This window comes from Chiloscyllium plagiosum, chromosome 41, assembly GCF_004010195.1.
Source record: "Chiloscyllium plagiosum isolate BGI_BamShark_2017 chromosome 41, ASM401019v2, whole genome shotgun sequence".
In the NCBI taxonomy this organism is placed as follows: Eukaryota; Metazoa; Chordata; class Chondrichthyes; order Orectolobiformes; family Hemiscylliidae; genus Chiloscyllium; species Chiloscyllium plagiosum.
In genome coordinates this window covers 3,018,406-3,033,731 of record NC_057750.1, presented here as the reverse complement: position 1 = coordinate 3,033,731, position 15,326 = coordinate 3,018,406, and the positions used below count along the sequence as shown (strand labels likewise).

At 42.1% G+C, this 15,326-nt stretch overlaps 1 protein-coding gene across 1 annotated transcript in view; it reads left to right on the top strand.

Moving 5' to 3' along the window:
• The window catches only part of pak4 (p21 protein (Cdc42/Rac)-activated kinase 4), a 131,010-nt gene that overhangs the window by 1,303 nt on the left and 114,381 nt on the right, over nucleotides 1-15,326 (top strand). Inside the window, exon 2 of the mRNA XM_043680743.1 lies at nucleotides 11,649-11,723. The gene's annotated coding sequence lies outside the window, so the exon portion shown is untranslated. The remainder of the gene's footprint in view (nucleotides 1-11,648; nucleotides 11,724-15,326) is intronic.

The window sequence follows — 15,326 nt, the reverse complement described above, 5'->3', positions numbered from 1 at the left end:
AGTGGAATGATGATGGGAGGGGGGGGGGAAATGAGGGTGTAGGGAGGGGTTGGCAGGGATTTTAGCTGTTCGGGGGGGGTGATGAAGGGAAATACAGTAAAATCTGAAGTTAAAGAGGCTATTCTAATGAAACGTGCAACCAACCATTGTTGATTATCGTAAACACCCTCTGGTTTACTCATGTCCTTAATGAAGAGAATCTGCCATCCTTATCCTACATGTAAATGCAGATCCATAGGAATGTGGTTGAGTCCTGATTGTACTCTGGGAATCAGCTGATTCCCAAAGAAATGTCAACCTTGACCATGATGCCCACAGCCCTTGAGCTGGAACAAAACTCTTAGGGTCCTCTGCTCAGGCGGTCTGTGTGGAAAGGCGTAGTTTGCATTTTAACAGTATTTGGTTAATCAGAACTCGAGCAATTAGTGTCTAGTCATCTGTGGGGAACTGCAAAGCGAGTCCAGAGTTTGACAGTCAAAAACTATCACTGCCACTAGGAATTTCTTGATTTGACTTTAATAGTTTGATGTCCTCATTTGGGTGAAAATTGTGGTTATCATATGGAGGGTAAATAAGAAAAACAGTGTAATGTAACAGTGTGTGTGGTGGCATACCTTCAAACCAAAATGGGATATCTGAAGAAGTTTCTGTTTTCGGGAGGCAGATAAACGCAGGGTATCAATTTGATCAAAAGGTTGAACTTTTATATGTTTGTGTACAGACACACACATATTTGACAAAACATAATAACCAATTAATTTTGAAGGGTAATTCCTTTTGTAGAAAAAAGTTTGCATGGCAAGTTCCCACTAATGGTGATATGGCAACAAGTAAATCATTTTTTTAAGTCAGGTGACTTCATCTGATGAAGGAGCAGCGCTCTGAAAGCTTGTGATTTTAAATAAACCTGTTGGACTATAACTTTGGGTGGCGTGGTGGCTCAGTGGCAAGCACTGCTGCTTCACAGTGCCATGGACCCGGGTTCGCTTCCCACCTCGGGCGATTGTGTGGAATTTGCATGTTGTCTGCGTGGGTTTCCTCTGGGTGCTCCAGTTTCCTCCCACTGTACAAAGATGTGCAGGTTAGGTGGATTGCCCATACTGTTCAGGGCTGTGTGGGTTAGGAGCATTAATTAGGGGAAATGTACAATAATAAGGGAATGGGTCTGGGTGGGATACTGTTCAGAAGGTTAGTGTGGACTTGTTGGGCCATATGGCCTGTTTCCACACTGTAGGGATTCTATAACCTGGTGTCATGTGACTTCTGACTTTGTCCAACACCAGCACCTCCACATTTATTTTAGTGATTGCTGGAAAGATATTGGCCACGGCACCAGGAGAACACCCTGTTGGATCAGCATCCATCTGAGAGGATGATCAGGACCTCAGTTGAATGTTTCATCTGAAAGATGATATCTCTGAACAGTTCAGCACTCCCTCAGTGTTGTATTGAGAGTGGTCAGCCTAAATTACACCCTCGAATGAGTGTTGCACCCATGACACTTTGATTCCAATGATAGCAATGTCAGCCACTGAGCTAAGTGAAATGAGTGGGTTTAGTCAAAGATTGGTCTGAGCTATAGTCATTGGCTAGATGTTGTGAGACCAGTGGGGGCTGGTCAAACTGAGGTTAAAATGAATTGCCAGATGGGAAGTAGTGGGTAAAGCATGTTAAATTATGATTAAAATAATAGATTTATCATGATTATCAAATTGACAGTACAGTCTTGATGGGCTGAATGGCAGCCCCAAATTCCTGAAGAAAAGAAATGTGAGAGATATGGCAGAAGAGGATTTGAGGGAGACCGTGAAGTGAAGAGGGAGGGTCAAGGTGCTAGGGAAGAGAATAAAATGAAGGTGGGACAGAATGCAAAGCAGGTGAAGTGGAGAGAGAGAGAGAAAGTAAAGAATGAACTTTGGAAGTGTCTTAAAAGGGGCCCAGTCTGAACACAGCAGCTATTGGTGATTTATGGATGACTGGGATTTGCCTTTAATGACCAGGGAGGAGAAGGAACAGCCGTTGTTTTACTGTGTGAAGTGAAAGGACTGGAGTTGGTGCAGCTGTGCTCAAGGGTGGAGTATCTCTGAATGTGAATGGCTGAGATTAAATCCTGGGTGGGTGATGGTTTCTGTCTGCATCAAAACCTCCTGTGAATTGCAGTTGGCTGGGTGATTCAATTCCTCTCCTGGCAAGGTCAGGACTCTTGATGTTGTCTGCAAAGGGAACAAGCGAAGGTTTGTTTTTTTTTTGAATCTGTATTTTTGAAGTTGTCTTAAGATGGAAAATCTTTGTAACAAACAGCTTTGACTCAACAACAACATTAGTGTGTTTGAAGGTACCTTGCTTGTACACTGCCGTAGTACAGTGTTGTTACAAGACACTATGTACTCATGAGAGGAAAGGTATTTAATTCCCACTTTTCAGGGTGTTGCCTCAACTTGGATCATTTTCTTATTTAATTCCAAACATTCTAAATTCCTAATGAGGGTGAAGCTGCCTTTTCTTCATTTGGTTCTAATTTTCATCATCTGAAAGCTGACTGCAGTGATATTTGACCTTCGCTTATCTTTCTCTGCTTTTGTTGATGCGTAAGGTTTATAGTTTCTCACCTTGTGGTGGTTTCACAGGCTGACTGAGTTCTGCCTCTCTGCTCTTGGAGCAATAAGGTTAGTTGCAGCCAAAATGATCCATTTAGATACTTCTACTCAACCTGTTCTGAGACTTTATTATACATTTGGATAAGTACATGAATAAGAAATGTTCAGTTCTGATGAAGTCATTTAGACTGAAACATTAACTTGCTTTCTCTCCATGAATGCTGCCTGGCCTGCAGTGATCTTCAGCATTGTTTGAATTCAATGTTTGGAGGGATATGGCCAAGTGTAGGATGTGCTGAAAATGTGTTGCTGGAAAAGCGCAGCAGGTCAGGCAGCATCCACGGAGCAGGAGAATCGACGTTTTGGGCATAAGCCCTTCTTCAGGAATAAGGAAAGTCAATGAGGACTTTCCTCATTCCTGAAGAAGGGCTCATGCCCGAAATGTTGATTCTTCTGCTCCTTGGATGCTGCCTGACCTGCTGCGCTTTTCCAGCAACACATTTTCAGCTCTGATCTCCAGCATCTGCAGTCCTCACTTTCTCCAAGTGTAGGATGAGTTTAGTTTGGGATTATAGTTGGCATGTGCTGATTGGATTGAGGGGGCTGTTTGACCCTGTGACTTTTGGAGCTGGTGGAACTTGAACGTGGTCTTCCTGGCTCGGCGGTAGGGTCACTAGCACTGTCACAAAATTATCCGTTTACCTGAGATTGTCTTATTTAGTACAGCTTGGATTTATTAGTGATATGTTTGATTTATAGTCCTTAGTTTTGAACTCCTCCACAAATGGGAACATCTCCGTATATATCCCTCTTCCATAATTTTAAAGTCTTCGGTTGGGTCAGTCTGCAGTCTTCTCTCTCCTTAGAGAAGAGACCCATTCACACTTTTCACACTTTTATGCATGTTGTAATCTTCAATTGTGGATTCATCCCCATGAGTCAGTTTTGCAGATTCACTGATGCCTGTGTATCTTTTTAATACAGTGTTCAGATCAGAACTATGCACAGTTTTTAAAAATGTATTCATGGGTGTGGGCGTCATTGGCCAGGCCAGTGTTTATTTCATCTCCCTAATTGCCCAGAGAGCATTTAACAGTCAATTACATTGCTGTGGGTGTGCATGTGATCTAACAAAGTGTATTACAACGTCCCTGCTTCTCAGCTTTGTTCTTCAAGAAGGAAGAAGTGTTTTTAAAAAATGGCAATAATAACATGCAGGTTCAGTGATTTGTGTATCTGTTTCTCTGACTTATTCTCTAGTTATCCAGCTCTTTATGCGATCTTCCTATGAAAATAGTGTCTCAGACTTCTCTATTGAATTCACTTGCTGATCAGTTGAATGCTGAACTTATTGACTTGCAAGTGTGCAACAACTGAGTAAGCTAACTCTGAAATGTAATTGTTCCACTGTCTTCCCACAGTGACTGTGCTGCCAGGAATTTGTAATTTGAGATCACCATGACATTCGATGCAGCTTTCTTCCCAGAGTGAGCACCTGAATTGATAAATGGCTTTGGTTTATTTTCCTTTGGGAGTGATCTCTGAGCCAGCCATTGAAGGGAGGTAATGGTGGTTTGATTACATATGGGGAGGCTGGTTGGTTTGGGAGAGTAGGCTGTTAAAGGCCTGAATTTAATCTCTCTATTGTTTACATTCACCCCATTGGCAAACAGACTTAGATAACCTGTCCAGCACATGTGCTGTGGTGACAGGCAGCAGCAGCAGGGGTCTGTGGAGGGGGAGCTGGATTAGATCTTAGAATAATCAGTCTCCTTTAGAATCCATTTACTATGGAGGTGGATTTTAGTTGCACCAGAATAAAACACTCTTTTTAATTTAACACTGCACCTGATTATGTTAATAGATTTAATATAAAATCTAATATTTTCTAATGCCATTTCCTGTTACTCTCTCTTCCCTCTGATAATATAGGATTCTGGCAGCTCTCTGACCTTTTTTTCTAGAAAGTATTAGTGACTGATTCAATTTATGGTCGGTAAAGTGTGATGCTGGAAAAAGCACAGCAGGTCAGGCAGCATCTGAGGAGCAAGAGGGTCGACGTTTTGGGCTTAACCCTACTCAAATCTTGGAGCAAGGGGCCCAAACCCAAAACCTTCATCTGAACTTTCTAATGGGAGTCAAAAAGCATGGTGCTAGAAAAGAACAACAGGTGAGGCAGCATCCGTGGTTCAGGAGAGTAGACGTTTCGGGTATAAGCCCTAACAAAGGGCTTATGCCCGAAACATTGACTCTCCTGCACCTCGGATGCTGCCTGACCTGTTGTTCTTTTCCAGTACTACACTTTTTGACTCTTGACTCTCCAGCATCTGTAGTTCTCACTTTCTCCTACTTTTTTAACAGGAGGCTTACTGGAGTTTGATCAGTTTGAACTGTGGCAGATCCATCTCACCCGAGCTGTGGTGGTCTAACCTCTGGTGCTGGCTGGGCTTTCCCCTCTGTAGGTTGACTGTGGCTCAGTTGTTAAGTGAGGCTCACATTTTGTCTTTTCCTTGTGTTTCAGGCTTGGCAGCTTTGCTGTGCTGTAAGCTCATCTCAAACTGTAACCTACAGAGCAAGAGGAGGAGGCTATGGCAAAATGTTAAACCCTCATCACTCATATTCACATGCAGTATTCCCCCCGCACCCTTTTAAAATTTTTCTTCAGGCGATTATCTGCTCTTACAGATTCTGTTTTCAGTGTTAAAAAAGAACTTTACAGACCAGAACCAGACTATCTCGCCTAACTCATCTAAAGCGTTGTTTATGCTCCACAAGAGCTTTGTCCCACTCTCTTCATCTTTTCCCCCTTCTTATACTCCTTTCTTTCATGTCCTTACCTCACTTACACATTGTGCCTATGTTAGTTAGCTCAGATATTCCTCCTTGGAGTTCACATGCTATCACTCTCTGGGGAAAGAGATTTCACTTGAGTTCTCTGTGGACTTAATTAGTCACAATTTTAAGTTCTAGATCCTGTAGTTTTGGACGACACCACACGTGGTGACTACTTTTATGTGTAAATTTTCAATTGATTTTCTGAAATTATTTAAGGCCCATTAAGGAGCTGGGGCCTGTGTTTCTGGTCTTCTGCAGTAAAGGCTGGGTCTCTTTTCCAAAATCAGGCCAATCAGCATGAAAGGCAGACCTTTCACCTGAAAAGGAACCGAAGAGCTAATGTAGTTGCAAGTCAGCATTCTGAGTTAATCCAAAGAAGTTTGTATTAAACAGATTGCCAGTGATCGCAAATGGTGTCACTAGTTCAGAGTTTGGCTCTTGATTACAGGATGAATCATTGGTGATCGAGGATTGTCCCAGCATTTAGTAGGCAGAGGAAAGTCTTTGAGGGCTTGTCTATTGAGCATTCCTGTGTTTTGAAGCTCTGAATCCAGTCAGTGCGGCAGCCTTTAGCTTCTCTCTTGCATGGTGCGAACCCCCTCATTAATGCAAGATTTGAGGGCCACAGAAGGAAAAGGTGTGCAGCTCTTCCAAAGGGGTGGGAAGGGAGTCCGATTGAGCAGTGTAAACAAGGGAAGCTACTCATGGGCTCCAGTCTTTCCAAGTATCCCAGCACGAAAGCAATTTTTGCCTTTTCTAGGGAGTGCTGTTTTCTTTCACCTCCATCTTATTTTAGAAGAAACAGTTCTTTTATTGCCTGATTAAGGAAGGGAGGGCTAATTCATCAAGAACTGGAGTGAAACCTGGAGAGTTCCAGCTTTAAATGATAGCAGTGATTAAGAGATTTAGGTGTTCGATGACTAAGGTGGACATGATGGACTGAAGGGCCTCTTTCCATGCTATAATACTCTGACTGACTGGTAGCTGCTGCGAGTTGGTGTGGGTGTATGCCTTACTCTGATGCCCTGCCCTCTGACCTCATCAGATTGGCTATATTTCATTATTTTCACTGTTGCATCCCTGTCATGAACTTTATTCCCCTGCAGTTGAAAAGATCAATCAGCTGACTGTTTGTTTGGGTGGAAAAGAACAATGCAAAGCTTTATTTAAAAACACATGTTGCACACTTTCCTAACCCCCACCAACTCATGCCCACATGTCACTGAACTCGATCGTTCTTTCTAACTGTGGACATCGGTGATCCTGGAAAGTCTGTAGAAGGGTGATTGACTGCCTTGTAAAGGTGCTCAGCTTTGCACAGTTACAGAAAGCTCTAAGTGAATGGACATTTAATGTTTTACTTATTAATTATGGCACTGACTTACTTAAAACCCTGTCACTCATGAGGTCCTGCTGTCTCATTTGATGACTGTGTTCTGCCATTCCTTCCTGATTGTCTTGTCTCAAGCCAGGGAAGAAATATTAGTTGTAGTTATTCTAATCTACCAACCAGCTCCTCAAACATTCCCCCATTTTATTCACAATTGAGCAACAAGTCTAACCAAACACCAAGAAACAATATGACAAATTACCAGTTTGGTTTTAAAATATAAGCAAACTGCTGGAGAAACTCAGCGGGTCCAGCCGCATCTTGGAGAGAGAAACAGTTTACGTTTCAAGTCCTGTTCAGAACACAACATTGAGTCCTGAAGCAGAGTCACACTGGACTCCAGATGTAAGCTCTGTTTCTTTCTCTATAGATACTGTCAGACCTACTGAGTTTCTCCAGAATGTCTTGTTTTATTGCAAATTCCAGCATCCACAGTATTTTGCTTTTAGTTTATATGTCAGCACGCTAAGAACTTCACTTCCTTTTTAAATGGTATTGTGGAATTTCTTTCACAAATGAACAGGCTGGTGGAACCTCTATTTAACACCTCATCTAAACATAAATCCCTCAGCATTGCAAGACACTAGTTTAAGTCCTCAAATCCTGGAGTGGGCCTTTAGCCCACATGCTTTCTGTTTAAGCTTCAAGATACCTTTATGATTTCACCTCTTAAAATAGAAAAATGTAAAATTCTCGGATGGAGGGAGGTCTTTTGGCCCAGGATATTTGAGCAAATCCACTTTCCAGCTCTTGATCTGCTGCCTAGTGGGTTATGTTGTTCCAGGTGTGCACCTGAGGACTTCTTAAATGTTATGAGGCTTCCTGTCTTTTCACTTGTTAGCCATATGGAGCAGAAAGGTTCAGCAACAGTTTGCATTTATATAGCTACATGGGTCAAGTTCTGAAATAACCTCCCTATAGCCTTCTCTGACTATGCTCCTTAAAGCCTTCCTCCCTCACTGCATTCTACTTGTTCCTCATGAGGCTCACTTTCAGATTTGGTCAGGATTAGGCCTTTGAATTGCCTTCTGTGTTTTACTCTGATAGACACTGTATAAATGTAAATTATTCTGGAGTGTGTCTTGACCCACTCTATCACAGTCACACTGTGAACGAATTCCCTTTGGTACCTGTCCACAGGAATTACGGCAGGGTTTAGAGAAGCCAGGAACCCAGGACTTTCTCAACCTGCCTTCTAACAGAGAAAAGTATCCTTACAGAGTTAATCTGAGCTGGGGTCGTGCTATGGGTATTAGAGATGGCCTCTGTAAAATCAACCTGGGCCCTGCCCCAGAGTGCTCCGAGAAATCAATCTTGAGTGAGAACATGGACATTCCGTGCTGTACATCTCTGTCTGTAAGACCTGGCCTCAGCTCTGATTGTCAGCTCCCCATCGCTGACTATGTCAGCGCAAATAGGAAAATATCCTTCAAGCTGAGGTAACAGAGGGCCAGTGCACTATAACATTGCAGGGGCTTAGTGCTTTCATGAGGTGAGAGAATTGCCACAGGAAAAGGGATTAAACTGTTAATTTTTTCACATCTGTTCCATTAAAAATAGATAATTAGATGTCAAGTGCTAAATCTCTAGTAAGTGTTAATGATTCTAATCAGCATTTAACACGTAGTGCTGTGAGCAGGGCTGGTCCTTGCATTTTTAATAGTAGCATTTCATGTGATTCTGATTAGTAAGTGTTGCCTTCAGTAGCTACTGGCATGTCTCAGTGAGTCTGACCAGCAGGAATTTTAATTAGAGAATGGCCCAGGCTTGTACAGAATCTTGGAGGCTTGGAAAGTTTAAAATATCACCTTTCTTAGCTAGTGACAATTTGGCTCTGGGTCAGAAGTGAAATGCTACCATTCATGCCAAGCCTGGCATTTTAAACCAAGGGATCCTTTGTTTGAATCCTCTTGTTCAGTTAATCTTGTCCTGATGATTGAGGGATTGGGTCTGTCTCTCTCGCTCTCTCTCTCTCTCTCTCTCTCTCTCTCTCTCTCACTCTCACTCCCCTCAACTAATATTATGAAAAATCAGTTATGGCCATTTGCTTTCCTGCAGTTTGTCTGATCGTGTTTGCATAGTTTGGTTTCATTAGAATAGTTGTAAGACTTTGAAGTTAGCTCTGAACTGTCTTTTGAGGTTCTGAGATTGTGATTTATGTTTATTGTTATGTTTATGTTATGTTTATATGAGATTGTGTTTATGTTCGTATCAGCCGTGACTCAGTTGGTAGAATACTCCTGAAGAAGGGCTTATGCCCGAAACGTCAATTCTCCTGCTCCTTGGATGCTACCTGACCTGCTGTGCTTTTCCAGCAACACTTCTTTCAGCTCTGATCTCCAGCATCTGCAGTCCTCACTTTCTCCTGGAATACTCACTCTGACTCAGAACGTTATGCATTCAAGTCCTGTTCTGGAGTCTTCAGCGCAAGATCTAGACTGATGCCCCAAAGTAGTACTGAGGGAGATGCTCTCTTTCAGACGAGAGCTTAAACCAAATCCCCTGTCAGGTGCATGTAAAGCTGAGGAGTTCTCCCCAGTGTTGATATTTAGTCCTTGAACAAAACCACGAGGAGCAGATTATTTGATCACTGTCACTTTTCACTGAGGGAGCTTGCTATGCATAAGTTGCTGCCTTCAGGAGTGCTGATGGAGAACATTTTAGAAGGTGAAAGCAAAAATGGTACAGGATTGGCAGAGAAATTTACGGTGAAAGCTTGAGAAGTGCGCCATAGCGGATGTTTTTCACTTAACATGACAATTCAAAACAAAACTATTCAGGTAATCAGTCTACCAACAGGTCTTGGCATGATCCTGAGTGTAGTTAGATTTGCGGTTCACATTGCTTTAGATCCTGACAATTTACTAATGAAGGTGTTGCACCTGATGCGACCATGTTTCCAGGCTTTTTTACTTTCAAATCCCTTTGTTTCATTGATTTTGCTGTCTTGGTCCTGATTTGGCATCCATTTAAGTGTATCAGGATATTGTGTTGTTTTTCAATGACGTCTGCACTTTTATTTTGAATAGTCTATCATTTGTGTGTAATGTTGAAATCACTGCAATGTAGTCCTTCAGTTTAATTGGTGGATATCCCGTGGCTTTACCCACAGCGACGCAAGGCAAAGTGAGTGTCTTTTGGGATCCATCAATCATGCAGCTGGTGTGACATGGACAGAAAACTCCTATTAATGAGAGTTATTCAGCTCCATATGAGACTGAGGCAGAGAGCAGTCATCCTCTAGTTTTGTGCTACATATAAAGACTGTAATGTATTGATGCCTACATTTACAGTAAATGTGTTCCCATCTGGGTTTCCTCTGAATGCTTTTAACCTATGAGACTTGGAAAGGTGCTGTGGTTCTGTTCGCTGAGCTGGAAGTTTTTGTTGCAAACGTTTCGTCCCCTGTCTAGGTGACATCCTCAGTACTTGGGAGCCTCCTGTGAAGCGCTTCTGTGGTGTTTCCTCTGGCATTTATAGTGGCCTGTCCCTGCCGCTTCCAGTTGGCAGTTTCAGCTGTCCGCTGTAGTGGCCGGTATATTGGGTCCAGGTCTATGTGTTTGTTGATGGAGTTTGTGGATGAGTGCCACAAACTGACAACCGGAAGCGGCAGGGACAGGCCACTATAAATGCTGGAGTAAACACCACAGAAGCGCTTCATAGGAGGCTTCCAAGCACTGAGGATGTCACCTAGACAGGGGACGAAACGTTTGCAATAACAACTTCCAGCTCGGCGAACAGAACCACAGCAACGAGCACCCGAGCTACAAATCTTCTCGCAAACTTTGAACTTGGAAAGGTGCTGTTTCGTAAGCAGATCAGATTGTCCAGCATACTAACTTTGCAGCCCTGAGTATGTGATGTTGATGGCTTATGATGCAGAGGGTTAACGATAACCTTTTAACCATGGTACGTACAGAAGGGATTGCCACTGCATTCAGTTGCTTGTTTCAAGTGTTGCCAAACAAAAAGGTTGGGTTAAACTTGCTGGTCATTGACTTTATTTGACAGCAGTGAAGTTGGCTACACAACATTTGATTTCCTTAGTGCTGAAGTGGACTCGAAGCTAAACTTCTAATTTTTCAATTGCTTTAAGTAATTTTGAATGTTGCTCCTGGTAATTAACTAGTTACATGCCAAGTGAGGCAAATAATTCAAATCCTTGGGAGGGGAAACTGCAGGATTCTCAACACTCAAGATAAAAATATTCTGATTGCACATAAGACAAATGCTATTAATTTTTTTTAAATCCCTGATGTAGGTGTGCTAAAGTAAGTGTCTCCCCTGCCTCTTGGGTTGTTAACTCTTGACACCTCATTCCTAGCAAAGCTGTTCTTAAATATCTATTTTGAATCTATGCAGTTTTGTGCATTTCAAAGACCTGATTAACTTACTTGGGCAGATTAGTTTCTGATTGCACAGTGCTGCTGACATAGTTTGGCCACTATCACTAGCCAGTTGCAGATGGGAGATGATAAAATACAGGGTATTTGGTTACCTTGTTTAGCTATGTATTTTTTATCAATGTATTCAACTCATTTTTTTCAAATATTGAAACAGCACAAAATATCAATCTCCAGAATTCAGAATATAAACCTAAGTATTGTGCTGAGGGTCTTGGTTGAGAGTAACTTGACCTTTATCTTTTATGAGACCCTTGCAATCACCAGAAAAACTGAACTTCTTTGCATCAATCTGGCCTGATTTTGTTCTAACCCTCCCAAGAGAAGGGACACTGATAACTTAGTGAGTTTCACAGTTTTTTTGCATTGTGGTATTTAAATCACTATTTCAATGAAAATAAATCCCATTCTATGTCTCCTTAGGTAGCTCAGCTTCAAGCTTTGTTGGATCGTGATCCTGAGCCGTGCCTTTTGCTGCTTCAAAGGTGCTATATAAATGTAAGTTGTTTGTCTGCTGGCAAAGTAATGTTTTACTACATCTGGCTAACATTTCAACAGTGCACTCAGTATTCCTCCGTTTGAGAATTCAGACTGATAAAATGTGTTGGACATTGTGTAATTTTCCCCTTGTAACCTTTGCAGCCTGCAGGGTTGCAACTATCTCGTGAAATGGCCAAGTGTTAAATATAGCTGGTGCTGAAATATAATCTAATGCAGGTGGTGCTCTGAGAAATGAGGCGGCTTTTTCAACAGATGGTTTAACTTGAGCGGGTTTCACGGAAGTTAAAGACACTTTTGCTATGGCCTTTTCTTAAGGAAGAGAAATCCCCCAATGCCACATTGCCCTTCTTAAGACATGTACCAAGAGGTCGACGTTGCAATTTCCAGTTCTTGCGTTTCCTGCTCTCAGCTGCTTGCTGGTTTGCGAGAAAGCAGGCCTGTGGGTGGTGGAGGTGGGTGGTTACAGTTTTTGTTCTCCATGGAGAAGTGGCTGGATCATGCTCAGTGGGTGTCCCTGAAGCTGAGGCTGAGAATTGAGCAACATAAAATTTATGATTTAAATAAACTACATTGGAGCACTGAACCTCAGAACAGAAAGACTCAAACATCCTCCAATTTTTATGTTCAGGAATGTTTTTTTCATTCTGTTCTCCTCCCCTCAAAATATTGTCTATCACAACAAGTGCGGTACAAGGAGAATATTTTGAAGGTTGAATTTGGGTGTTGTCTCAGCCCTGGACAGATGTTAAACTGTTGAACCGGGATGAAGCCAGTATTCCCTTCTGACCAATGGCAGGGAGACAAAAAGGCTGCCCAGCCTGTAGAAATCTCAAAACTGTGTTGAAAACAGTGTTCCACTGTAATCTGAAAATGAAAATTCTCAGGACTATGTGAATCACATCAAAAGGTTTGCACCGTGCTCATCACAAGTAAAAGTGTTGAGACAGAAGGCAGTATGTGCGTTGCATTCATTTGCACCATGATAGTTTGAAACATTCTGTTCAAGAATTAACTGGAATGGGCAACACAGAAAGTATCCACTGAACCAAACTTATCCATGTTTTTTTATACTCCATGCAAGTCTCCTCACTCCCTTCTTCCATCCATTCCTACCATCATAACCTTTAGTTCCTTTCTCTCTCCTATTTATCTAGCTTCCTCTTAAATGCATTTGCTTCAACCCCATCTGGTAAGGAGTTCTACATCCTCGTCTCTGTCTGTCTTTCTCCAGGTGCGCTCCTCCTCTAGCTATCTCACTAATGTGGAGGTGCCAGTGTTGGACTGGGGTGGATTAAGATAAAAATCACACAACACCAGGTTATAGTCCAACAGGTTTATTTGGAAGTGCAAGCTTTCAGAGCACTGCTCCTTTGTCAGGTAGCGAGTGGGGCAGGTTCATAAGACTCAGAATTTATAGCAAAAGATCACAATGTCATGCGTGCATCTGATACAATATAGTGAACAAACCTAGATTGCTGTTAAGTCTTACATCAACAAGTTTCATCTCACCATCAGACTTACCATGGATTCCTCTTTAGTATCTGTCTCATTCTGGGACACACACATCTCCATCAAGGACGTGCACCTCAGTACCTCACTCTACCTCAAACCCACAGATAACCTCATAATACTGCACTTCTCTAGCTTCCACCCAAAACATATTAAAACAGCCATCCCCTACGGGCAAGCCCTATGCATACACAGGATCTGTTCAGATGAGGAGGAACGCGACGGACACCTGAAAATGCTGAAGGACGCCCTACTAAGAACAGGGTATGATGCTCAAACTCATTGATTGCCAGTTCCAACGTGCCAACACGAGAGACTGTAATGACCTCCTCAGGAGACCGACACAGGATACAATCGATCGGGTACCCTTCGTTGTCCAGTACTTTCCGGGAGCGGAAAAACTACGCCATGTTCTTCGCAACCTGCAACACATTATCGATGAGAGTCATGATTTGGAGGTGCTGGTGTTGGATTAAGGTGTACAGAGTTAAAAAGAGCACACAACACCAGGTTATAGTCCAACAGGTTTATTTAGAAGCACTAGCTTTTAGAGCGCTGCTCCTTCTTCAGTGCTCCAAAAGCTAGTGCTTCCAAATATACCTGTTGGACTATTATCGATGAGGATGAGTACCTCGCCAAGACCTTCCCTGCGCCTCCACTTCTTGCTTTTAAACAACCGCCAAACCTTAAACAGACAATTGTTTGCAGCAAATGGCCCAGCCTTCAGGACAACATCTACGTACAGCTCTGAATAAAACCTTACATTTTCTTGAGAATGTGATTTGAAAGAATTTCTGGGATTTACACATTAATGAACCGAAACGTGCAATCCATTCTAAAAGATGAAAGACTTAACAGCAATTTAGGTTTGTTCAGTATATCGTATCAGTTGCATACATGACACTGTGATCTTTTGCAATAAATTCTGTGTCTTATGATCCTATTCCACAGCTACCTGATGAAGGAACTGTGCTCCAAAAGCTAGTACTTACATGTAAACCTGTTGGACTATAACCTGATGTTGTGTGATTTTTAACTTTATCTCACTGTCGGCTTAATTGTTATCTAAATGGTGTGTGACTTGAAAAGGGAGTTGCAGATGTAGTTCCCATGCCCTTGTTCCAGATAGTATTGGTCGATGGTTTGAATGTGCTGTTGGAGGGACGTTGGTGTGTTACTACAGCACATTTTGTAGATGGTACATCTTGTGAATGTAGTGTATAGGGTGCCAATCAAGTGGGTAGCTTTGGCTTGGATCGTGTTGAGCTTCCTGAGTGTTGTTGGAGCTGCAGGCAAATGGGGAACACACCATTATGTTCTTGACTAATGTTTTGTAGATGGTGGACAGGATTTAGAGAGACAGGAAGTGAGTTACTCACCCTGGAATTCATAACCTTTGACCTGCTCTTATAGCTATAGTATTTGGCTCATCTGATTCAGGTTCTGGTTGGTAATCCCCAGGATGTTGAGCAATCCAGGAATCCTGTTCCTGTGTAATAAGAGCAGTTTGGTTTTGTATGCAGGTCTTCTAATTGGTGAGGGTAGGCTTGAACTAACATGTAGTCTGCTAACAATCAATACCATTATCTCTCTCACAGAATTTGAGCATCTGGGACACGGTATTGGATGAAGCCTTTGCAAATGTGTTCCAACAAGAATTGGCAAGATGACAAAGAGGAAGGACAAGAATTCTCATTGAAATTTGAGCCATGATTGAAAGCAACTCTAATGTAGCTTAATATAATGTAATGGTATTGCTCAGTTTTAATGTGGAAATGCAAACTCCTGATTGGCATCCTGATTTGCATTGTCTATAATTTCCAGTATTTATTTTGAAAATGTGTAATCTGACACCTGAAAGCATGTATTCCCAAACAATTTCTAATAGTTTAATTTGATGGCTTCTCCCAGTGCCTCAATGAGCAAACTCATCACTGTGCAGCCTTAAAGATTACAAGAGTGAAAGATGAGAAGGCTATTTTAGTTTCTCCATCTGAAAAAATCATCCAGCTCTCCCCTTGAAACATCCAACTCTCAATTTCTTCCAGGAATTGTTGTCTCCTCTATTGTCTACTAGATTTAATCCACAAA